This window comes from Cyprinus carpio, chromosome A22 (genome assembly GCF_018340385.1).
Source record: "Cyprinus carpio isolate SPL01 chromosome A22, ASM1834038v1, whole genome shotgun sequence".
NCBI lineage: Eukaryota > Metazoa > Chordata > Actinopteri > Cypriniformes > Cyprinidae > Cyprinus > Cyprinus carpio.
In genome coordinates this window covers 17,914,965-17,942,726 of record NC_056593.1, presented here as the reverse complement: position 1 = coordinate 17,942,726, position 27,762 = coordinate 17,914,965, and the positions used below count along the sequence as shown (strand labels likewise).

General features: G+C 34.7%; 1 long non-coding RNA gene across 2 annotated transcripts in view; it reads left to right on the top strand.

Annotated features, from left to right (window-relative positions):
* The first annotated feature begins 279 nt into the window (after window positions 1-279).
* Window positions 280-27,762, top strand: part of LOC122134920 — a 38,267-nt gene continuing 10,784 nt past the window's right edge. For both annotated transcript variants that reach the window (XR_006153219.1, XR_006153218.1), the window contains exons 1-3: window positions 280-668; window positions 25,468-25,491; window positions 25,596-25,782. This is a non-coding gene — a long non-coding RNA (uncharacterized LOC122134920). The remainder of the gene's footprint in view (window positions 669-25,467; window positions 25,492-25,595; window positions 25,783-27,762) is intronic.

The following is a 27,762-nucleotide window of genomic DNA, read 5'->3' as shown; positions in this document are numbered from 1 at the left end:
ATAGATACAGGCAGGTGAGTTTTTATGAGGGCTGAAGCTAAACTCTGCAGGATAGTGGCCCTCCAGGACCGGAGTTGCCTATCCCTGACCTAGAGGCTACATTACTGCAGACTGCAGTTCCAACCTTGCTCGAACACACCTGCCTGTTATTTTCAAATAATTATCATCAGCTTGATTATTGGATCAGGTGAGTTTGATTGTGGTTTGAGATTAACTCAGCTACATTTGCCCTAAGACAGTGGTTCTCAATTCCATTTGTGGGGTACCAATGCTCTTCACTTTTTGTATGTCTCTCTTATGATGCCCTTGGTTTAGTTCATGGATCTCTCTCCTAATGAGCTGATGATCTGAATCAGGTGTGTTATGAAGTATATGGATAATATACAAAATGTGCGAAGCAGTGGTACCCCAGGACTAGAATTGAGGACTCCTCCCCTAGGGCATTGGTCCCCAACCCTGTTCCTGGATCCCACAACATGTCATCATGATTTGTGTCATGTCTGATTCATGTCATAAACTCAGTTTTAGACACTAGAAGACCTGCCATGGGTGTGCCAGACAAAAGAGACATATAAAATGTGTAGTGTTGTGGGGCTTCAGGAACATTGTTGGGAGCCACTGCATGAAAGTGTTGAGTCCACCCTTCATCCCTGTCATGATGTGAAAAGGTAAAAAATTTCAGATTTACTGTAGCTTCCCTAAACACCATGCAACAAACAAACTGACTGATTGTTTCACATTAGTCAAACAGCTACTTCTAGACTAACCTGGAAGCAACTGAATCTGGAACTCCCTCTTAACCTCGAGACAATGTGTTGCTATTACCTTATGTAAATTTCATATCTTTCCTGTGGTGGGAATGATTAATTGCTGCCTTATTTGAAAGCCCAGTGAACAAAAGGCAGGCTGCTCTGTTTCCTTATGTCATGAGATGAAAGACTGAGATGTCCCTAATTGTCTGGAATGTGCACACAGGAAGAGATTTTAATATTTTATGGAGCTATGCATTACAGTTGCAGGGAATTATGGCTGATATAATGAATTGTGCTTCAAAGTGTGTATTTCCATAAGTGTGTGTATGTGTGTTTCCCAGAGCTCATTTGTACAGGGTGAGGAAGCATTTAGTCATGTTCTGATTCAGACATATCGCTCTCCATTTGTGACTTAGTTCCACCTACACTATTCGTGGGAGACTCCCTGGTAGATCTCGAAACTTGGTTATGCCAGATGGGGTATAGTTGAGTGTTAAGGGTTTTGAGAGTGTCTGATTTTGGGTCCGAAAGGAATGCTCTCGCAAGGCCAGGGTTTTCATTATTAAAGTCTTGTCCACATGGGCCCCGTCCCGACTGGCACCCTCAGTCCTTTCAAACTTCCTCTGAGTCTGCACTTTACTGCAAGGACCACTGGGTAATAGTTCTCTGTGAAGTCCACCACCAGTGCAAACTCTGCAAATGAGTGCATCAGGGCTTATAGTGACCGCAAAAGGCACTCTGGAGAAATAAAATGATAGAATGTGTAGCATTAAGATCAGGACCGTGCATTTCATTCTGGCCCAAAACTGTCTGAATTGCTGGTGAAGTGATCAAATTTGTTTTAGTGCCATTTAGAAGTTGTGAATGTGAAATCGGTCGGTGCAGGGCTGTCGCTGGGGTTTCCAGGGCCCTGCTACTGTTTATTTCTTCAAGCCACCTCTTTATGCTACTTATTGCCTTAAAACTTTCAAAGCTTTGATTCCACAAACCTCACAATCTTCCCAAGAAAAGTGCTTATAATACTATCCAGGTACCTTTTAAACTTTTTTGTTTGTCTCAGACTCTTGGAAGTTGTTTTAGTTGGCAGTTCGATTGAAGCTTAGAGGTTAGCATGTTGAACCTTGCAAATGTAACTTTGCAAATGTACTTTCCGGTGTTCATTAATGTGCCATCTGAGAAAAACAGGTTTTGAGAAGTTTAGTATGGGGAGTTGATAACCTTGTTGGATTGACAGATTTTATCACACATATTAGCATGTTGAACCATACAGTATGGTGGTACTTATAAAGTTTAGTATGGGGAGTTGATAACCTTGTTGGATTGACAGATTTTATCCCCCAGATGGTTATCTGTTTTATTTAAAATTTGATCAATTAAATACTCTGAAAGTGAATTATATGAGGGCAGTGAAGTGTGGGTTTTTTTCAGTTATTGACTGTTGTAAATGAACTGATGCCTTTAAAAAGGCAACACGATAATGATTACAGTCTCAGAGCATATCATTCTCTTCTGATTACAAAAATATGGCTCAATGAACTCTGATGAGAAATGAGTGTCTTCACATGAATGAGAACATACATATAATGAAAGCTATGGCGCTGTTAGCAACAGAACATGAGTGCTTTTCTCTCTACTCAGACATGTACATTTTAAGGCCTGTTGGCTTGTCATGTATTGGTTAGGTTGTGAAGACAGGGACATGGTTTTGCAATCTGTAACAAAAGGGATAAACTTTACTTGCCCTAGTTTTGTACATAACCCGACTTGACTTGTAGCCAGAAGTACTATTTTTGTGGTGATCTTGTCTGTAATCACATCAGACCTACCTTGGGTTTTATTTCTCCTTTTTAGACACTGTTTCTGAATGGAACTGTCTCACAGCAAAGCATCTCATTAAAGTGTGTTTGGGTGTCTAATTAAAAAATTACATTTTTAAACAAGATCAAAGTGTTCTTCACTTACAACAACAGTCATTAAATGGTCCTCATAAGATTTTGAAGCTTCTACTTGACTGACTTCAGACACTGTAATTAAGGCAATTTTTGAGCCAATGGTATGTTTTGCACATCGTGGGTAGTTATCATTGGTGTACACTTTATTATTTTTTTTATATGGAATTAACTCTCATAGCAACGAACATAAGCCACAAAAAAAAGAACTAAGTGGCAACTTAATTAAACTAAATGACAATGCCAAAGAATTAGGATCCTGCACAAACAGAATTAAACCACAATACAAAATCATGAACCAGGGCTTGAACTCCTCCACTTTTGGCCCACGTCCCTGTTGGCTGTAGTAAAGTATGTAGTTCACATTTCTTAGCTCATAATAAAAGAGCTTTCTGAAATGGGCTATAATTCACTATAGTTTTAGCAGCTATTATGTTAAACACGAGAATGAGCCTTTTTCCCTGCACTAAGAAATACAAGATCCAAGCGTCAGAAGATCCAAATCTGTTCAAAGTTTCTATCCACAGGCCTTCTAAATTCAGGCTGTGGATGTTTTAAACTGCCGGTGAGTCAGAAGAATGTTTCCCAAAAGCATAACCATCTAACTAAGTTCCTAAGAACCCTATAACTAAATACATAACTACAGAACATATTACTATATTTGAAACTCACCCAAAATCAACACAGAAACATAGACGAACAATCACTGAATCTGTACATCTACCATGAAAGCAAACATTTGAGTTCCGTATTGTTTCTCATTTCAGATAACTGAGTGTACATTTATTTCGATGAAAATGATTCATTATACACCTCACGCACATTTCCACAGGATATCGGTTTAGGAACAGTAATTCATGAATATTCATATGGTGACTAAATGTTCTACGAAGATTACCTATCAATGTCAGTGCAAACTAATTAATATTCATGAACTCAGTTTACTCTATAAAAGGGACATCACAACTCTCCACAACACGGCAGAAAAAGAACAGAAATGTTTGCAAACGCACTTAATTTAAAATAATAACATGGGTGTTATGGACAAAGCTTAATTAAATGAGTTTCAGGGTAATTATAGTTAACTAAAACAATAAAATACTTTTGTCACTTTACATTAAATGAATGTTAGCTGAAATAAAATGTATGTATATATATATATATATATATATATATATATATAATATTCATAATATAATATATTAATTCGTATATATATATATATATATATATATATATATATTAAAAATAAATGAATAACTTTATTTCAGGTATTATTTTTTATTATTCAACATGTCTCATTTTCATTTATTTTATTTTGATGTACTATAATAACTAAGACTGAAATAAAGATAAAAGAAACAGAGTTCTAAAAAACAAAACTAAAACTAAAAATGACAAAAAAGCATATAGCACAATTGTTAAAACTAAATTAAGTTAAAATAAAAATATAAAATACAAAAAAATAATTTCAATATATTAAAATGAGTGAATAAATAAATGCTATAGTAGTATTTCAATGATATTGAAATTAAACAGGAACCTATTAAAATGAATTTAGCCAAATATATAAATATACTTAAATGTAAAACAGTATTTCATATGTCACATAATTTGTTGCATAATTGATTCCTCATTGATTCTTAGAAACTTCCCTTTTGTTTTTATTGATGCCACATTAGTTGGCTAAAAGTTTGTTGACATTAACGAAATCTAAGGTGTTTTTTTTTTTTTTTTTTTTTTTTTTTTTTTTTTTTGGTGGTTGTGATATGTATTTTATCCACCTACCCATCTTTGGGACTTTGCGCCTTAGGAAATATGATTCATTACCCAGAATACATTGCAAGTGGGTTATGAGCCTGGCCACCTCCACAACAGCACTTGCTTCAGGCTGGATCTAGGATCAGGATTTTCCTTCAATGCATCACAAGAACTGTATACTGTGCAACACAACTGAACCAAGTATAGGTGAGGGTGCCTTGAGAGAAAAGCCTCAGGACAGCAGGAGGTCCTTTATGCCAAGATCTCATATGTTACGCTCAGGTGGTCTTGTCTTAAAATGGAAGACAAGTGTTAAGGGGAGTACAGATGTTATATATATATATATATATATATATATATATATATATATATTATATATATATATATATATATATATATATATATATCCTATATAGGATTATACTTATATATATATATATTAATTAGTTATCTTCCTGCAGGAGACTTGGCTGAAAACCAATGAAAGGAAAGGATATGGAAGCTCATTTCTGCCAATTCTAGCAATTTTGAGTTTATATCTCACAATTCAATCTTTTTTCTCGTCATTCAAAATAAGTAAATAAATAAATAAATAAATAAATAAATAAATAAATAAATAAACAAACAAATAAAAAATTAACTCTGAATTGCAAAGAAAAAAGTTAGAATTGTAAAATTCTGAGAAGAAAAATCTGAATTGTAAGATATAAATTTACAATTGTGAGAAAAAGTTGCAATTACCTTTTATTTATTTATTTATTTATTCTAGGTGATTCTGACATAAATTCTGAATTGGGAGATATATTTAAGATTTTTTTTTTTTCTTGCTGGAAATAAACTGTATTGTGAGATATAAATTCATTATTCAGTTAAAAAAATAATTGCACGTTACAAAACGCATGAGGAAAAAAGTCACAATTGGCTTTAAAATATTATTATTATTATTATGAAACAGGCTTATGCATAAGTTATTCCTATGTAAAATATGAAATGTAATAGTTATTTCAGTATATAATAACAACAACAACAACAACAACAAAAGTATCTTCAAACATAAAAACTAAAAGCTCATTTGTGAGTTTTCTTTCTTAATTGGTCCTGATGCAACAATGATTTATTTTGTAAAACAGCTTTGTTTGTCTTTGACCTCCTCATGGATGTCCTGTGTGTAGCATCTTACTGGTTTTATCATTTATGGAAATGAAATATCAGAGATTAGACATGGTCAATTTTGCAACTGTTGGCAGGCCTGCGAAATTGTTCAAGCCAGTAGCTCTTTTCATCCAAACAATGTTCATGGATCATAGCATTTCAGAAAAAAAAAGGAGGGGGGGAAATACAGAACTGGCATAGAACATGCAACATGTGCTTAAAGCTATTTGAATTAGAAAATGTTTTTAATCGAATGCATTGACTCTTTGTGTTTAAGCTAAAGCAGCTGCGGCCAGAATGTGACTGGATCTTAGCATTGTGTGGGTGTTGCTGTGTTTGGCTTTTAAATTTTGCATTCGAAATGCTGAAGAGTTGTGCTAAGCCTGGAATTCAAGACCTCATTCCAGCAACAACTGTTTTCACAATGACAGCCACTGAATTGCTAGGTTGTCAAGTCATATTGGTAACTAGGAGGCGTTCCTGCTAAATTACAGTGTTCAGTATTTACAGGATCATGGTGAGCCCTGTTTTCTCATTGGTAGTAAATCTACTCGTTTGCATACATAAATTACATTTTCTGTTTGGTGAATTAAGTTGCGTTCACGTTAGCAATATTTGGGCAATTTTGTAGGTATATAATTTGGATTTTAGCGAGAAGCTAAAGTTAAAACACTGTAATGATGAATTTGTTTATTACAAACGTGTAGTTGTTTGCTTCTCAAGTCATTAACTGATGGACTGGAGTGGTGTGGAATACAAGTGGATTATTGTGATGTTTTTAACAGCTGTTTGGACTCTTGTCCTGATGGCACCCATTCACTGCAGAGGATCCACTGGTGAACAAGTGATGATCATTTTTAGGGATATTGGATTTAAGCAGTCAGTATTAGCTGGTTTTTCTAGCTACATAGGTCTGGTTGTACAGTTCGATGGACTAAAAGCAGTGCAGGACCAGGCCACTGCTAGCAGTAAAAGCTCAACTGAAGTGTTTACAGGTAGCTAGTGGAGAGACCAGAGTAAGAGTAAGAGTAAGTAAGAGTATTTCAGGAGGTTAAATAAAAGACAAGCAGAAGAGTTTTGAAAGTGCTATAAAGGAGATGTGCAACAGATGTAATTTTTTTTTTTTTTTTTTTGTAATGACCAAGGAATAGGGAAGGAAGAGACTTTCACTCGGCAGATATTGAGGATTTCTTGGGATGGATAGAAATAATTAATTCAACCCAGCCTTTTAACTCCAATCTGAGTGCTGAGGGACTATGTGGGGAGAGAAAAAAACAAAACAAAAAACATTTGAGGTCAATTGGGAGATTTTTAATTTAAGACTTGCCTCAAAAAAGCCCAGTGGAGTCAAGTCATGTAGAAATAAGGCACATTTTGGAATAATTGTATTTATGTAGTATAAATTTTTGTGAAACATAATTAAAAATTCTGTTTAGAGTCTAGATCCATGAAAACTACATTTTATCAAATGATTCTAAGTAAACCTTTACACTTCCGTATGTTTTACAAGAGTGTTTACAAGAAAAAAAATATTTTTCAGTCTTTCTGCTTCAAAATTTAATGTGTAATTCAACATTACTTGCTGTTTATTTGGATTTTTTTTTAAGTCATTCCTATTTATTTATTTATTTATTTTTCAGTGTAACAGTGGCATGATGCTTTTTTTCTTTCTTTTATAAATGTCTTTTTTTTTTAAATTATTGTTGGTAAACCAGCGTTAAAGTTGTTAGATATGCACATTTTTTATAATATTTTTAAGAAAGTATACATATTTTCTTATTTTTTTATAATCTCTCTAAATATGAAAATAAAATGAATGAATAAATGAATTTAAACCAAAATAAATATTACATTTATATTAAATATTTATTAATTCATATTTATTAATATTAAACATTTAATAGTCTTAAAATATATTGATAACATTTAACAAGCATTTTCGTGTTGGTGTTTTTTTAAATGTCTCTCTTTTTATATATATACATTTCTCAAATCATTGAAATTGTTTGTTCACTACAATACTTTTCCCTTTTAACAAATTTGCGTGTCAAGTTGTATATGAGTAATTGGTTACCATTCCTTTTTTTTATTTTATATATATATATATATATATATATATATATATATATATTATAAAGTATTGTTTAAAAAAAGGTCAGAAATGTGAGATATAAACTAGCAGTTGCAAGTTATACAGTCATAATTTGTGAGATTTTTATTTATTTATTATATAATATATAATTAATTTTACTAAATTAACAGTTACAGTAAGTTAAATGGACAGCCCTACCATCAGAATTTTTAATTTTATGTTTTATTTGTTTTTTAAAATAATTTCTTAAATTTTTAGAAAAAAAAAAAAAACTTAAAGGGGTCATATGATGCTTTTTTTTAAAGATCATTATTTTGTGTATTTGGTGTAACAGAATATTTTGACATGCTTTAATGTTCAAAAACCACATTATTTTTCAAAGACTGTACATTATTGCAGGTCCTCTATACCCCGCCTTTCTTAAACGCGTCGTTTTCTACAAAGTCCCTCCTTCTGACAAGCGCAGTCTGCTCTGATTGGCCAACTGAGTGCATTGTGATCGGCCGAACATTGCAAGTGCTCTTCGGAAATGTAAAGCCCCTTTCTATAATCGCAAGCTTCATCTTTCAAGCCTGAAAGGGGAACAGAGTCGCGTGACAGACACAGTGATGAAGCTCGTATGTGTTTGCAGTACACAAGCCACGGACGGTTAAGACAGCTGACTCCACTGTGTGACCCTGTCTCTCTCTCTCTCACTCGCTCTCGCTCTCTCTCTCTCTCTCTCTCTCTCTCTCTCTCTCTCTCTCTCTCGCTCTCTCTCTCACACACACACAACGCGCAAAACTCCGTATTTGAACAGTCAATAGCAAATACTTACAAAACATACAGTAGCTGATTCAGAAGCGCCAGATTGTCATAGCAGTCAGAATGACCTCCTCTCCTAGGTTCACAAGACGGTCATCCATAAAATGCATTTCTGTTCTGTTGTAAGTAATCTTAAAGATTCCTAAATGCATCTACTTTCGGAAGACCAAATAAAGTGCTTTTGCTTTGGCGTAGAAACACACAGCGTCTCCCTGACATGACTGCTTCAACACTAACTGCAGTTACTCAAACCACGCCTTCTTTCTTTGTGTGAACATTTGGGCGGCATTACACAAATATTTCCACATAATGATGTAGATATGTGGGGGCGTGTTAGAACGAGCTGTTTTAGGGGGGTGTGGCAGAGTCTTAACTTTTATAAAGAATATCTCTTTGGATTTGAGACTTTAGTCTTTGCAACTTTACAGATCTTCTTCATGCACTAAGAGCTTGTAACACTCCAAAAAGAAAGGACAAATTGAAATCACATCATATGACCCCTTTAAAAACAAAAATAAACTTTTTTTTTTTTAAACTGCTGATAGTCATGTGACCTTGTTTCTGATATGAATTATAAGCACTGATGTGAACCCTTTTCATGAAACCGGCCTGACACCGCAGACATTTCCTGAGCAGTGAACCGTAGAAATATGCCACATCATAAACTAACAATGCATGAAAATATCACCTCCAGCTGCATATTTGCACAATTGTGAGGGATTTTGACCACTGTGGCAATAAAGTGTCAACAAGTGTGTCTGTGTGGGTGTGTGTGTGTGTGTGTGTGAGATATTTGTGAGACTCTGGGAGCTGAAGCCACCTGCCTGGTCCAGAGGCAACGCTGAGCAAAGCACTTGCACTAATCAATCACGGTGAGCGCAGCTGGGCCTGGCAGGAGTCAAGATGACTGTGGATATTGGATCTGGTCCATGTTACCTGGGAATTTATGGAAATGGTGGAAGAGAGAGCTGGCAGGTCACAGGTGTTTAGCGGGTCAAAAGGGGATGCTTGATTTCTCAGATCTGGATATAAAGCATCCTAAAATGAAAATGATGTCGTTACAAAAACCTGTATGACTGATTTTATTCTGTGGCACACAAAAGCAACCAGTGGCTGTCAAGCTACAAAAAAAAAAGCAACATTAGGGCCAGTTCACACAGAATGTGTTTCTGTGGTTTGCATTTATTTATTTATATTTTTCGTGTTTACATAGAGACACTAATGAAACTTGTTTTCACCACCAAATAAAAAAAATAAATAAATAATTGTGACTTTTTTACCTTGCAATTGTCTTTTTTTCCCCTCACAATTATAAACTCACATCTCTCAATTCTAACCTCATATCACATAATACTAATATACAAACATGCAATTGTAAAAAAAAAAAAAACACTAAACTCTACAAAACATTAAAAAAAACAACAATTACAAAAAAAAAAACAAAAAAAAGAAAAAAAAAAAAAAAAAATAAAGAAAAAAATGCAATTGTAATTTATTTCCCTCAAATAAATAAAGTTAGAATTGAGTTTATATCTCACAATTCTGACTTTATTGCAATTGTAATTTATTTCCCTCAATTACAAATTTATTTCTCGCAATTGCGAGTTTTTCTCAAAACTCATAATTACGAGATGAGTCACAATTACATTTTTGTATTTTTATTCAGTAGTTGTAAAATGGTTTCCATAAAAAAAATCAAAGATGAAGTATCACATTGGAATAGAAAATTCACTTATTGTACCATGTGCAAAATTGTGCGCAAAATCATTGTACGAATCTCATTAGAAACATAAACATACTCTGGTTGCTTTGCTGCATAAACATGTTTATATAAAATTTTATACATGCATATTGCATCTTAAATGGATATATTTTTATATGTGCATTATAGTGTGAGATGCAAAGTTGCATGGAAAGCTCATACATGGAGATGGTATGGGTGTGTTTTACGCAAATTACATACCTCAGACACGCATTTGCTTATTTAGAATACTCCAAATTCATTAACATTAGAACGAAGCTGCGAATAAGTTTGTGTGCAACCCTATACAAATTTTTCTTGAGAAGTTATCCTGTGCGTATGAATACAAATACGTTGTTATTACTGAATGAGACCCAGTATTTGTGGAAAATCAGTCAAATATACATTTATTTGTCTGTAAAATAGATGGATCATGCATCTCCATTGTAGAAAAGCAAAGCCAAAATGTCCCAGATATGGCCGCTGTCCTCTTGCATCAATGATGTGATTTGGAGCCTGGATCTGCACAGTAGTGATCATGAGCTGGATTGACATATCTAAGTCCCACCCAAACTCCAGCAGACCCAATCACAAACAAGCACACAATAATGACACCACACCCTGTTTTTATAGCATCAAATAACTAAGTAAAAGCAAACTTATTAGAAAAATGAACAGCGTAATAAGAACTGCCTAAAAATATTGAACCAATTAAACAGTACAACAAATATTTATTTTTGATTAATGTACTAGCCTATAAAGTGCTTTACATTTACAGTAGTGAAAAGATTTTTATTCCAGTACTGTAATGAGAATTGTGGTTGGGGAAATGTTAAATTTTCATAAAAAAAAAAGCTTCCTTTCCTTTCAAAGAAAATATTACTGACTTTCATCCTGAAAGCAGAAGTCATTGCCATTGCACTGAAGCTCTGCGGCCTCTTGTACGGAGGGCTGATCTCTGCCGAGTGAATCAAACAACCATTAGTGCGGCGCTTCACTTAGTCAGTTGAATGAGCTCTTTTGGTCAGTCAGCAGATTTCTGGGATGAAATGCCACGTCAAAGCTCTGTCTGTTCAACAGAACGAGGTCGACATGAGGTGACAGGCCGATCCGACTAAGACATACACGCTTCAGTGACTCTCTCGCTCAAAAATACTTTTTTTAAATACTCTTACTTCATATTTTGTCTCAAGTATTACAGAAAATCCCATTTCCGAGCTGGAACATGCATGTAAGGCCTCCCTCACATACATTTTTAGTTTTAATCAAACCCGGTGCCATCAAATTATCAGATAAAGAAAGGCCACAGAAAATGGGATTTCAGGAGATGGTGTGCATAAATATGCCACCACGGTTCAACCTCGGCGCGGATAAGAGCCGTTAATTGGAATGAGAACCAGGTCATTATCGTAATATACCTTCCATCGACTCCCAACAGTTCCCGTGGGATCTGTTACAGGGGAGGTCGGTTGATATTTCACCCGGTCGCTCGCTTCCAGGCCTGCAGTATTTACAGGGATCCAGCTTCATGTTTTATTATACAATCGGAGTAATCAAGATGTGGAGATGAGCGTGCCTGTCTGTTCTTGATAGATGCACGGGAACCTTTGGGAATGATTGCGCGCATGTAAATGCTGGAGATATGAAAAGATAACATAGCCCGGACAAAATAAACAGCTCTGGGTTTTATTGATGCAGGAAAAAATACATTCATAGGTTAAAAAAAAGCACCTAGATGCAGCTCAACAGAAAGAAAAAGAAATCAGCTTTCAGACGTTACATCAGAAGAAGGAGTCCCTGCTTAGAGATTCAGCTCACTAACAGATTAACACATGATTATGTGTAACTATTGCTATCATTGTGTTGTTTAATTGGTCACCTATTGTTATGAAGTTCAGCAATTATATATATATATATATATATATATATATATATATATATTAACATTTTGATTTAAGTCTAATGTGTCATCTGTTAATAAGCTTTATTTCAGTGGTAGCATATTGTACAGAATATTCACTGAATTCCCTGTTGAGACTTGTTTAATTAAATCTGCATATTAACATAACCAAGTATGAAATTTAGTATTCAGAAATTAGTATTCTTATTAAAATGTCCCATAAACTGGGATATAAAATAAAAATAAGCAAAAACATATTGGACATACAAAGTGTTAGTACTTGGCTACCTTTCAGTTCATTAGTTAGAATATAATTTTTTAAATTGGCATATTTACTTCCAACACAGGCATTCCAATCCAATGAATAATATCATTAACATAGTTCTGAACCTTTAAACATTTAGTAATCCTTCTGACCTGCACACCAACATGGCATTTAAAGAAATGGCTTTCCATCACATAAATATAAACAGCAGGACTTACTTCTGTTTGGTGTGATTGATCTCTTTTTCATAAACAGTCTCCCTTTCTTTTGTCTTTTAAGATGTATGTATTTATTTATTTATGGTTTGTGGTGTTATGATTTCTAAAACTTGACAGATGTCCAGCTCAGGAAATGAATTAAATAATTTATCAAGGGAGACCGCTGGACCAGTCAAACATTGATTCCTAACAATAAACCCATCTAAACTCAGAGAAAAAAAAAAAATATATATATATATTTTATTTTATTGCCAGAAACTGCATTCAGTTAGTACTAGCACTGAATTTAATTAATTATGTGTTTTTTGTAATATTAGCTGTTTTGTCTCACTCACAAACGTTTTGTCTGTTTGCAGCACTGCATATAATAATACAAACATTTGAAAAGATGGTTAAAATGTCAAACTTAATATTACAATAACACCTAATCTCAGTCTGACACTGAGCATCTCGTTCGCTTCCTGATAATTTTATAATTATATTATATTACTGTGTACTAATTAAATCTTAAAACGCTATGCTTTCAGAAAGCTTTAATCATGACTGTTATAAAAATGAAACATCTCTGCTCTCTGTGGCTGGAAACAGAAATCAGACCAGACTTGAACTTGCTAGATTCATCCACTGGCTGCAGTGAGCTGCATATGGTGAAGTGCTGACAGCTCAACACATTGCCCTCACAATGTCTTTACAGTGTTTATCATTAAACCTAAACTATTCCTCCTCCATAGATCTTGCAAAAAGGTTGGCGGAACTGTGAAAAGACTTAGCTATCTAGCTGCAAGAAGCACACATTCAGATGGATTGTGGGCTTGATTATGTAAATGAGACGTTTCTAGAAGCCTAGCACATTGCAAGATAGTGCCTTACTGTTTAATATTTTAAAGTCAATGTGAATTGCTGTTTGCAGCCCATTTGACTTTCATAATGAGACATATTTGGAGTAGGTTGGGATGAGCTCTGTTTATTGAGAATTAATAGAAATGTAAAACAGAGGGTGTTACATACAAAATTGAGTCAAACTAAATGTGAGGTTGCTAAAACAAATGGATAAAAATAACTATTTGGCTATATATATATATATATATATATATATATATATATATATATATATATATATATATATATATATATATATATATATATATATATATATATGTATATATATATGGGTGAAAGAGAACTTATGTTGTCCTATTGGAATACAACACAACTAAACACTAAGCATTGTACACTTGCCAACTTTGTTAATGGTTTTAGAAAACTAGGCATATGTTCTAAAACTAGTATCAAAGTTTGATATCCTCCAACTCAGTAGAGTCATAGTCTAGACTAGAGTCTGTACTCATCATACACTATCTTAAATCTGCAGACCGGATCTGACTTCCGGCAACTAGCAGTGATTTGTCCAGACTATAAATTGTGGCAAAAACTTTTGCAAAAATTGTGTAGTGTGTTGCAGGCTTTACATACTCTTTGATTTGTTGTAAAAATGTGTACTGTAGAGTCAGCAACAACAGATACCAGAAAATCTTACAGGGCAACAAGGTTTTCTCTTGTAATGTGGCCTAACAGTTAGCTTGCCATTAGAAGTGATTGAACTACTTGAACTACCCGACCTTAATAACATTAGTCCCATGGTGACTTCATCATTTACATCTTAAGTGTCTCAGCTGACACTTAAAGTGACTTACATGAAGTGCACTAATCAGGTGAATGTCAATTACCATGACAGACTATTGAGAGTACATCACATGCTAAATGTGGGCCTCAAAAACCTTTTTTTATTTTCATCTGATTGCTTGAAAAAAAAGTCCTCAACAGTCTGCACAATTTGAAGTATAATTCATGCCAATACCACAAATGATATGGAATGATTTCTGCAGTAAAATTAAATACCTAATAATAATGGAGTCCACTAATAATATTTTCAAGTACTTTCTAAATGGGACTGTGTATTAGTAGCTGATTAACACTTCATGGAATATAATAGGCAATAAAATTATTCACTGGTATTAGCTGGCAATTATAATGCACAGAGTTTGTAATTTGGTATCATTTTTGGTTTGCTAAAGCTGCAAAATTTGTTCAGAGATCCAGTTACATACAAGTAATAAAAATATGATGGAAAGTGCTTTGAATACTGTTTTAAATAAATATGAGAATAGGAGTGCAGTACATAGCAGTGAAGAATTATTCCTCTGTTTCTCTGAGACCATGAGGGATTAGACTCGCATATTAAAAATGTCACACCACTGTAAATCTTGACTTTATTGTACCTGGCTATGAGGTGCTTGTGTGTGTGTGTGTGTGTGTGTGTGAGTGTGTGTATATATATAAATATATATATATATATATACATACACACACACACACACACACACACACACCACACACAAGCACCTATATACAAAGTTCATGTATATATATATATATATATATATATATATATATATATATATATATATATATATATATATTTACTGCTTCAATGAACTTTGCATTGCATACAGTATTATATAGAGTGAATGTCTATAGTAAAGTATATACAGAAAAATAATAATATCTTATAATATTAATAGACATAAGAGATAATAGTTAGAAAACTAATAACAGAAAGAAAATAGCAAAGTAACATCAAACTTACAAATCAAATCAGAAGAACCGAACATCAACTAACTCTCATTAGAGTATTAGTAGACCACCATGTTGTGACTCACCAATAACTCTCACATCTTGGCAGAGTGACCCGAAAATTGTGTCCTTGCAGTAAGACTGTTAGGTACTCGGAAAGAAGTAACTAGAGTTAGACCCAATGCAAATGTTTCTTTGAAAGTATAATATATTAAATCGGAAAAAATACTATAAAATATGTAGTGTCTGAAACCTGTCTTAATTTGCAGTGGAGAATGGGCTATCAAACAGCTATCATATGATTCTAGTGAACAACTACTCCCATAAGGATATTGCGATATATCGTTTATCGTGATTTTTTTTTTCCCCACAATAATTGTGTCACTCAAAAACAACACTTTAAACCCACAAATCACAGTCAAAACCTAAACAGACTCACCAACAACAGACCAAAAATACACACCCTTCAAATCAACTCACCAGACACATGAACTCACCAATTACTTTATGTAAAGTTGAAGTTGCATGATGACATCACATGGATTTCTTCGTTCACAAAATCCGTTAGCAACAATGAAACTACAGGGGGACAGCACTTGGCCTGACATGCTTGCAGAAATCTGTTCAGGACACCGCTGTTCAAAGCTGTGAATTCCATCAAGTCTTGACAAGTTTTCACAGTTCCACATGTAATAAATTTTTTTTTTTTTTGTTTTTTTTTTTAATTTCATAAATACAGCCAATGTACAGATGAAGAAGAAATATATATCTGAATGTTTTTTTTGCATTGTCACTGGCAGGTCTATTTGTAATCCCGAGGCACATTTAGCCTAGCTGGTTAATAAATTCACATTCCTTAAATCAGGAGATTTATTTGATGCTTGATTCTGCCATCAAAGACAATAAGTCAACTCCTTTAATTAAAATCTTGATTCTGCCATCAAAGACAGTCAGGCAACTCTTGTCATTAGAGGAACTTCAAGACTTCAAGTACTTTCTACTAGAGTCCAACCCAAGGGAAACCCAGATGTCTTTGCCTTGATGTAAAATGAAATACCTAAAGATCATGTGTTCAACAGGAGAAGATCGAAGAGTTATGTGGTTCCTTTTACCAACCTTTGTGAGAAAGGTTTCTCTACTCCCACTGCAGCCACGACAGCAGATCTGACATTGAGCCAGATGTTTGTGAGACTCTCTCACCTTGTCCTTGACATTGCAGAGTTTTTCTTGGCTGAACAAATTCCAGACTCTTCCACTGAAATGCAAGGATGCCCTAAACCTAGCTTTAAGTGGCACCTTCTACTAATTTCAAAGGGGAAATCGCTACTTGTTTCAGGACACATTCTTGGAGAACGGGCACATTAAGATGGCCAGCAAGATAAAAGAGGTTCACGTGAAGATCAATGTTCACAATCCAATCAATGTTCCATTGATTAACCTTCAGAGAACCTTCCAATGTTTAGTGCTTTACTACAGAAAGCAACTAGACTTGGCCAAGAGATCAATATTTCTTGTAGATGTTGCAACTTTACATTCTGTGGGCAAAAGTAGCCATGGAAGATATGTTTTGTGATAGTATTTTGACTAAATGCATTTTTGTGATCTTCAGGCATTATAGCCTGACTTAAACTGGGCCTACTGTCACTTGTCACCAACTTACTGAAGCACTGATTTGGATCACTTGCTTCCATTAAGATCCCTAAAGACTTAAATGGAAAATCTAGAGACCTTTGTGGGCTTGTGAAAAGGTGTTCTTTCTGTAATATTAATGGTAAAGTAATGGCTTCTATTAAATCCTCGTCAACATACTATATATATATATATATATATATATATATATATATATATATATATATATATATATATATATATATATATTATATATATATCTCAATTATTTTGATACAATTCCACTGCAGTTTCCAGCTGAAATGGACAATAGTGGCAGTAAAACAGCCAAAACTTTTGTTCCTGTTCACACAAATTATCATTATCATTATCACTATCGATTGATTACTATTCTTGATTATTATTTTTATTATTTATTTTATTTTTTTACAGCTCCTTTTGACCTCAAACACTTACATTTTGGTGTTTGCATCACACAATCAGCTTTATGGTTTTTCTAATGTAATAAACTTGCTCATTAGCACACCTGGTATGCAAATACTCATGTATGCTTTTGTTAATACTATCAGTTAGGATTAGGGTAAGGTTTAGTATAGTTGGTTCTTTGTTTTTAAATGCGAAAGAACATTAACCTTTTGCGCCATTCGCTGGACATTTCATTTCCAAACTCTCAGGGTTACAAAGGCCAATGTTGATAGATTCACGTTCTTCTGTTTCAAACTGAACATGCTTTTATCACCACTCCCTGGACATTTGAAATGTTGTGAAATGCGCACCAAGCAAAGCAAAACAATGTATTATTTACAGAAATTATGTCACAGACATGTTTAAGTTTTTCCTATTCGTAATTTTGCACTTATTGGCTGTATTGGCACTATTGGTCAAACAGGCTTTAAATGGATTAGTCAAAGATGAAATTTGGATTGAAACAACAAAGCTTTATAAACAGTATGCATCTATGTTCCTTTATTGCCCATGACATCTCTAGCCGCTAATTATTGTAGCTTCAACTTGGTCTCAGAGCTGGTATAGTGAGCACCTAAGGGCTGAGGCTGTGATAACTATGTAGGGTTAGATCAACATAGACTTTAATCTATAAATTCCTGTGCTGTGATTAATATTGCTTGTGATGTTTTCTCTTTATGCAGCAACACAAACACCAACACTTTCCCAGCACTTAGCCATTTAATGCACTCTCTGCACAGATGGGCACATTATTGCACAATTAAAACTGTACCCATCAATGAGACATTAACAGTGAAAAGACACAATTTTCAATGTGATTATTTCTCATTGTTTTTGACATATCTTCTTTTTTTCTCCTTCTCAGTCCTCCGTTCGACCCCCAGAACAGCTGGATCTGTAAAAGACCTCAGGGAAGCCTTCAGTTCTTGGCACCAACATGAAATCTGAGATAAAATCTGCTTAGACAAAGACATCAAATGTACATTTAGCTGGTGTTAATAGTGGTTCTAAGAAGTCTGCGTCGATTATTGGTTGGATTGAAAACGTGGTTCGTTTTTATTTTATGTGCTGGGGGTGATGTCAAGGTTTTATCCTCTTGAACAGACGCTTTGTAGACCAGGCGGTGTCTCTTTATATAGGGCTCTATGGACACGCCAGATGGGTTATTCGGTGTGTTGCTGCAAATACAGCCTTCCTGTTTATAGTAAAAGTCCTCCGTGACAATGCTTGTAAAAGCACAGGGGGTGGAATTATTCAAACAGTTTCATCCTCAAAGGCTGTTCACTTCTTGACTTATTATTCTACAAAAAATCATGAAAAAGCATGTTGGAGGAAAGTTTGCTTTAAAGCTGCTGTAAGCAGTTTTTATGAATACTGTGCATATAATGTTCCTACTACCTGATAGATAGCACTGAGTTAGGTGTCCTGAGAAATGACCCTTGTGTCGGCGACAATCCTAGAGACTATAAACCACAGAAATCAATCTAGGCATGGTTTGCATGTTAGCCAATCAGAAAACTTGGAGCTAACTCTATGCCAGTGGTGTCAGTTTGGGGATGGGGTTACCTATTTGTATTCTATGTACAGTATGTTCTATATAGTATGAATGTGTATACTATAAACGCAACCCAGTACACTTTATCTGTCATGTTGTTATTGACATGTGACCTACAGCGTCAGTTGCGTCACTTCATCTCCTCTGGGATGGTAAAGTGTCCATTGTTGGTACTTTGCATGTACTGTTTTATGAATTGTGTGAATTCAGACCTTTTTTATGTTTTTGTTTTTAGGTATGAAATTTCTAATATAGCTGAAGTCTATGTTAGCCCGGTTTGCATAATGTAGAGACCCCTTGCTGGTAGATGATGCAACTACACTTTTTCCATTGACAGCCATTCAAAAGTAGTAATGTATTCAGGAAAAATAAAACTTTTCATAAACAACTTCATAAATATTTCATTAAATCATTGTAGATGTTTTGCCATTATGCAGTTTCTGCACTTGCACGATGCAAACTACAGAAAGATACAAGCATATACAATTTATTTTGGACTTACAGTATGTAAAAGAAAACTTTGTCACCACAGGAAAGTTTTCCTAAGATCCTGGGTTGGAAAAACAGCTTTTTGAAAATTCTTCAAAATTTCTCCTTTCTGTGCCTTACAAAGCAGTTAATATACTGGCCATTGATGATTAGAGATGTAATACAACTATTCATTTATTTATTATTATTATTATTATTTTCTCCCTGAAGTTTATTAGAATTGAATCTAGTAAAATCAACGTTTGGCTGGTTAGCTTTGTTAGTTATAGATTGATTCAATAACTACACCAGTATGCTGACCAAAAAGCATGATTTTCCATTGATGACTAATTCAAAAGCCATTATATTATGTTAAATAAGGGTTTTGACACCAGAGGAACATCTTCATAGTTTCTATAACTATTGGCAGAAGTACCTGCTTTCTGGTGTGTTCACACCGCAGGAACTGGGAATGATTTTAGTTACAACAACCTCTTTTGAGGGGACTAAATTAGCTCCTACTTCAGAGTAGGGTCTAACACAGCACAATAGGAACTACCTGTAGAATAGAATAGAAGAATATAACTTTATTGTCATTGTTTAGGAACAACGAAATACAGTTTGGCAGCTCTTCAGATTAGCAGGTAACAAACAGTATGACAGTGTTTATAAACAAGAAACGCAGACATTATAAACAGACAGCAACATTCAAACAAAGACATAAATACAAAAATATAAATATAAGTATATAATTACACTGAGGAAGTATAGTGAGGTAGTGCAAGAGATGTAATAGTGCAGTATGGTAATCTAATGGGGGAAGGATTGTTGCACTTTGTTAGGGGTAGGGGTTTATTGCATGAGTCCTTGAAGGAAGTGGAATTACGTATTTAAGCATCTAGCTGCCTGAGGAAAGAAGCTATTTTTGTCTGTTTGTTCTGGATTTTATTAGTCTATATCTTCTCCCCGAAGGTAGAGGGGCGAACAGATGATGTCAAGGGTGAGTGGGGTCTTATAAAATGCATCTGGCCTTCTTTTGGAGTCGGTCAGTGTAGATGTCACCAAGTATGGATAGTGACGTACCAATGACACGCTCAGCTGCCCTCACTACTCGCTGCAGGTCCTTCCTGTTCTCTTCTGTGCAGCTGGAGAACCACACCATGCAGCAATAGGTTAGCAGGCTTTCTATGGCTGAACAGTAGAAGTTGGTCAACAGGTTTTGTGTGAGCCAGGCGTGCTTCAACTTCCTGAGGAAGTAAAGTCTCTGTTGTGCCATCCCCACCTGCTGGGAGATGTGCATAGACCAGGTGAGGTCAGAAGAGATATGCAGTCCAATGAATTTGAAGCTCTATACCCTCTCTACCTCCTCTCCATATATGAAGAGGGCAGAGTGCTCAGTGCGCTTAGATTTCCTGAAATCCAAAATTATTTCCTTGGTCTTTTTAATGTTAAGATCCAAGTTGTTGTAGGAGCAACATTCTGTGAAATGCTGACTCCCCTCTCACTGTTGTCTAATATCAGCCTGACTATCATGGTATCATCAGCAAACTTGACAATGGTATTTGTAGGATAAATAGGGGAACCGTCATTGGTAAAGAGGGAGTAGAGGGAGGGAGTAGGGGTCTGAGAACACACCCCTGTGGGTGTAAGTGTTCAGAATGAGTGTGAATGATGTGAGATCTCCCATCCTGACCTTCTTGGGTCTATTGCTCAGAAAATCCAGTATCTATGTGCACACTGAACTGCCTAAGCTTTTGAACCTGTTTATGTGGGCTGACTGTATTAAAAGCTGAGCTGAAATCCACAAATTACATTCTTACAAAGGTGTTTCCACTGTCCAGGTGAGTAAGCACTGTATGGAGAGCTGTGATGACTGCATCCATCGTCGATCTGTTTGCTTGGTATGCAAACTGATGTTGATCAAGGTTGGTAGGGATGGAAACTTTAATATGAGAGAGGATGAGTCTCTCAAAACATTAAGTGATAATGGGGGTTAGGGCAACTGGTCGGTAGTCATTAAAGCAATTCACTATGCTTTTCTTTGGTACTGGGATAATTGTAGCTGATTTGAGGCAGATTGGAACTGTGGATTGCAGAAGCGAGAGATTAAAGATGGTGGTGAATATCCCTGCTAGCTGGTCTGCGCAGGCCTTAAAAATTCTCCCTGTTGATTCTTCTCATTGATTCTGCATAGTGTGGATCTGACTGATTCTTCCTTCCTTTCTTCTTGTTGATTCTGCGTACATTATACATTGTGTACAAGTGTACATTGTGTATATTGTGTACAAGTGTAGACTGATTGGCTGAACGCATGCTATACGGAACACCGGTTCTCGCCATTTTTAAAAAGCTGTGTAAATCCACAGTTTACATACAAACTCCATGAACTGACTCCACAAACATGGAAAACAGCAACAAATGGACAGAATGTCAAATCATTTTCTTCCATTTTTAAAACTGGGCACATTTTCATGCAGTAAAATACTTAAATGCTCCATTATGCCACTAGGATCTAAGATAATGATCTTCTGCATCTTTTTAAATAGTTTGTCACAGACACTGATAATTACAGAGGATGCTATAGCGACCACTGTCACAATTACATTTGCTAATAGGATAACAGCAGAAGTCGGAAACAATGCAGAAAAACAGCTGTGCACCAACTGACCCAAAACTGGGGGCTGGAAAGACGAGTGACAACACAAAAATAGACATGTCAGGCAGTTACAAGCATATACATTATGCAGTAATGCCAGTTTGGTTCAGTGCTGTACAGCCAACATTATTTACTTGAAATTCCTAACAACAATTGTATGGAAATAGTTCATTATAAACAAAAATGCTAAATTGATGAACATTAGGTTTTTAACATGGTGTCCAAGAGGAACAACTTAAAGGGTTAGTTCACACAAAAATGAAAATTAGCCCATAAATTACTTACCCTCAAGGCATCCTAGGTGTTTATGACTTTCTTCTTTCAAACAAATCCAGTCGGGGTTATATTAAAAATTGTCTTTGATCTTCCAAACTGTTTAATGGCAGTCAGCAGGTTGAGGTGCTTCAGCCCAAAAGAAGTAAAATAAAAAGCGCCCATCCATAAAAAAAAAGTGTCTCACATGGCTCCGGGGAGTGAACAAAGGCCTCCTGTAGCGAATCGATGTGCTTTTGTAAGAAAATATCCATATTCAAAATGTAATAATCACTTTAATCTAGCTTGCACCAACAGTTGTACACGGAAGCACTTGCTCAACCATTGGCTTAAATTGGGGTCATGGCTATATGTCCATTTGACCAATGGTAAACAGGGAGTGTCTGGGGAAACTTGTTTGAAAACAATGATTACTTTTGCAGTTACATTTGGTCTTGTGTAGTTAACTTGGCCTTGGTGATATCATGTTTTATACATTTTGATGTAAGTAAATGGGTTAATTTTAATTTTCAATGATACTTTAAAAGGGTCATATGATGCAGTTTAAATTTTTCCTTACTCTTTGGAGTGTTACAAGCTCTTTATAAAAGTTAAGACTTGTCCACACCCTCCTAAAATGCCTCATTTAAACACACCTCCACATATCTACGTCATGATGTGGGAAGATTTGCATAACACTGCACAAATGTTCATGCAAAGAAAGAAGGTGTAACTTTTATTCTTGCTGTAGTATTGTTATTACCGCCGCCATGTTGTGGAGACGCTGTGTTTTGTTGTGAAAGGGAAACTACTTTGTTTGGCCTTCCAAAAGAGGACAATATCTGGTTTGTCATGCTTAGAGCTGATCCGTGCTGGTCGCTGAGGAAATACATCAACTTTGCACTGTGGATCGCCGGATCGGCTTTCACCATGGACGAAGTAGAGTCCGTTAAGGGCCAAAACATTTCTGTCACACGCTTGAGGTATTCAGCCAATCACAACTCACTGGATAGCTGGCCAATCAGAGCACACCTCGCTTTTCAGAATGATGAGCTTTGTAAAAAATTAAGCGTTTCAGAAAGGAGGGGCATAGAGAAGTAACAATAATGTACATTATGTGGAAATTAATGTGTTTTTTGAAACTTAAACTGCATAAAAACATTGCATTACACTAAATATACAACATAATGTTCTTTTTAGCAACATCATATGTCCTCTTTAATTTTTCGCCTCAGTCTTTCATCTACTTTTCCACTTGTTTCATGTTTTATGTCTGCTGGACAGTTGTGCACTGTGTTCTTTCCAGTTGATTTGTTATTAATTGCTTTTTGTAGATGCCTTTTTCACGCTTTCTTCTTTCTAAAACCTCTGAGATACAATTTCACACTCTTCTAGCTAGGCGAAAGGGGATAAAACTCCCCAAGGCTCCTAAAGTTTGAACATATTTCACCACAGATATGAAGAGTCCACATTTAGTGACACAGTTTTGGCCATAAAGATGCTAGCTGCTTTGCGCATCACTAAATTTGATGAGAGAATAACAAATAGCTTGGGGAAAAAGGCACTTTTCTTGGAAGTTCTTATTTTGTTGTTTATTTAATTTAATTTGCTGTAAATGGCAGTGAAGTTTAAAATAAAACAACAAGCCATGAGAGAATGTGCACAATTTATTTTAGCATGGTTGTCAGATGCAAAGCAGCATGCTTTAAACCCCATTAATCATGGTAAAATCATGTTAATGCACAGCTTTGGGTGTCTATAATTGGAGATACATTTTGCATTTCAGAAAAAAAAAACTGTTCACTTACAGTAATTCTTTCCAGTGTTTTATTGAAAATATATTACATTTTAATAATTCAGTACTTACAGTACAATACAAGTTACTTCCTTTTTTTTTTTTTTTTTTTTTACTTTTAATAAAAACCTGATTTCTTTTGTAGTATTATTTGTCAACTCTGTTTATAAACTATTTTAGGCAAAAGTGTAATATTACCTCAGTTTTAAGTGTTGGAATGTAAGGACTAATTGCCTGATTTGTCTAACAGAGTTTACCCTTAAAGTAACAGAATTGTAAAGTAACATAATTGACTGGTCGACTGTCAGATTTGTTAAATACTGTCAGCATTGTTACTCTATCTTGTTAACAGATATTGACGGTAATAATTGACAATTTAAATTTTTAACCAAAAACTCCACTTGCTTGCATAAATGCAAAGAACACATGGCACTAATTGAATCATGCTTAAAAGTGTTTAGATAACCCAGTGTATGATCACTGATAAATGCTGTTTTTCTTTTGATAATGTGGTAACAGTTTTGATGTTCTACAAAATAGCTCTTCGTGTAAGAACTTTTTAGATTAAAATATTTTCTCAGAGCGAGCACACAGACTTTTCAGTGCTTCAGAGCTTATCAGTGAGGGAAAGTGACAATTTCCTGTATCTTACATAGTTGTGAGAGATAATTCCATCAATTTAAAGTCAAAGTATGGTACGGTAAAAGAGTCGATTTATGTACACACATTTTTATAAGAAAAAAGAAGTAATTTTATGGTGTAGAAATAGGAAAATAACTATTTAGGGGTTTTATAAATAAAATTAATTAAATATTACCAAAAGAAAAGTAAAATAAAATATTTTGATTATACAATGATACATAATGGAAAGAAAAAGAAGAAAAAAAACTAATTCAGACAATAAGAAATCATGATTTTCAGCTATATAAGACTTTTTTTTTTTTTTTTTTTTTACATGAAAAAAAAATTAAAATTAGATTCACCCAAAAATAATGGTCAATTAATAATAATAAATAAATAAATAAATAAATAAATAAATAAATAAAATTGAAGATGTAATTCCATTAAAACAAAACAGATACTTTAAACTGCTAACAGAAACAACTTACAATAGCCAAATCAACTGATAATGAATGTAATAGCTAAAATATGAGTTTATAGCTAAAATATTACTGCATGAATAGCATGTTCTTTATTAGACACTGAGGGCTTTTAAAAACAGGCTTTTATGTTAACATGGTCAATATTGTTATAAGAAATGTTTTCCCTTTAAACCAGTATTGAGTTGGATAAATTTATATGCTTCTTTGCTAGTCTTAATTGAATTTCTCTGTAATTAAAGTCTGCTTCACCTATTTTCTTTCTGTCTGCTTCTTCAGATCTCACTGATTACCTCCGAAAAGGTAATTAACTTGGCTGTAAATATCTTTAGCCATGTCCCAACACGGTGCTGTATGTTCCCAATATTTGGACATTGATTTTCCTGTTCTGTGTCCTACTGTAATAGCACAAAAATCTTGGGTCGGCTGCACTGCCAAGCGGATGTTTGCAGTGGTGGATGGGAATCATAGCGATTTGATCGCCTTCTTGGAGTACTTGTGGTCCAAGATCAACTGGACAAAGACGAGAGTGAAGTGGACCCTAAGAGGGGCAACCAGACGATGAACACCACTTGAGGAGAAAAGCAATTGTTGGTATGGCAATGCATTTCATCTGACTTTTGCTCTTTTTTGACATAGACTGCAGGGACCTAAATGGCTGATATTTGCTTCCTTCTCCTCCTCTGCAACTTTTTAACCTATGAGCAGTGTAAAGGGATAGATCACCTAAAAATGAAAATTCTGTCATTATTTACTAACTCTCATGATATACTGAAACTGTATTTTTTCATGTGATACATAAAGTTACAATGTTTAGAGAATCTGTTCGATTTTATTATTTGAAGTATCATAGATAGAGTTATGACATTTTTATTGTGTCTCTTTAATATCTTTTTTAAAGATAACTGAATGTTCATTTGGCGAGTTTCATAATTATATTGCATCACATTACATTGGAATAGATTATAACCAAAGGTTTTCCATTATTTACTCACCCTCATGTTTACTTGTAAAACCATATACATTTTCAGAGATTTTTTATTGCAGTGACAGTTAAAAATGAACATTTCTGTCCAAAAAAAAAAAAACTTAACCGTAAGAAACAAAAATAACATTATTATTGTATTAGTCTGTGAGCACATTTTGCCAGTTAATTATTTTCCATCCCTTCCGTGGATGATTTTGTTAATTAAAAATAAATTTACATCGACAGGCTCTGCCACATTTCATGGCAATATAAACAAACATGGTTATGTAGTGCTAATGAATTAGATGTTTCATAGTCTATTGAAGACTTTTAAAAAAAAAAAAATATGTAAAAATAAAATTAACCGTGAACATCTGTCATAATGTCTTCAATTTCATCTTCAAACATTTTTTTCTTACCCTTTCTGTGTGGATGAATGTTATACCTGACATTAACAGTTTTTATCCTGATACAGTGCAAAACTCTCAAAGTGATTTTTATTTAAATTTTTTCGTTTTTAAAATGGCATCTTCAACATCCATCAGTGACTCCCCTCATTGTCACATCTGTCGGCTGTTTTTATCTGAGAAAAAGACACACAAGGAGGTGGAAAGGCTCTCCGGCAGATGCTTTGTTAAATACATATCACATTGCTTTAGAGCTAAGGAGACACCAAGGGTATTTAGAAAGTCATTGGTTTTCGTTGAGGCCTGAAATTAAATTGAGAAACAAAAATGACATAAGCCATTGGAGTGGAGAAAAAAAGTGTCCATAAAATCTGGAGCATGGCATGCGTTCGGCTCAGTCTCTGGAGAAATGAGTGTCCATCTGGAATCCAGAACTGCTACCTTAGGACTGTTTTAAATTTCTAAGACCCACAACCCTTTTATGGTCCCAAAACAACTTGGACTTCGAATGACAAAGCATATGACCTAAATACATTGCCATTTGCTACAAGTAATTCACTCCATTCCAATTAAATCACTGCATTATATTTTGTTATATTTTGTAAAATAGGATTTTCCTTTTATTTGTACTATGCAGACATAGAACTTGCTGCTAAGTAAGGCTTAGTCGAATTTGTTATATCATTTACATCAGTGGTTCTCAATTCTGGGCCTATTTTGTACGTTTCTCTTATCAATTCAGAGGTTTGTTCTAGTCGACCGTAAGTGTCCTGCGAAGTGAACATCATAGGATATTCCACCATGATTCCAGTTTGACGGGAACATATATGTTCCATTCAAAAGACATTAAAGTGTGCAAGATGTGAATTTAAATAGTATTTATTTACCAAGGTATATTATGTCACACTTCTCTAGTAAGTTTTGTCTGTGTGTGAAGAAAACTTAATGTTAAGTGTTGTTAATGGATATATTTCAGTGGGTTTATGTTGTAAAATTAGTCTAGTTATCTTGGTAAACTGCTGGTAACTGGTAACTTTACGCAGCAACTGCTACGTAAATTTAAAAAAAGTTTATCTAGCTTGCTTTAGTTAACATATTCCCCAATGACAAATCTGCAGACACATTCTGCTCATCTGATTTCAGAAGCTCCAAACACTGCAGCTGACTTCTGATTTACCTGAGACAGCCTTGGAGGACAAA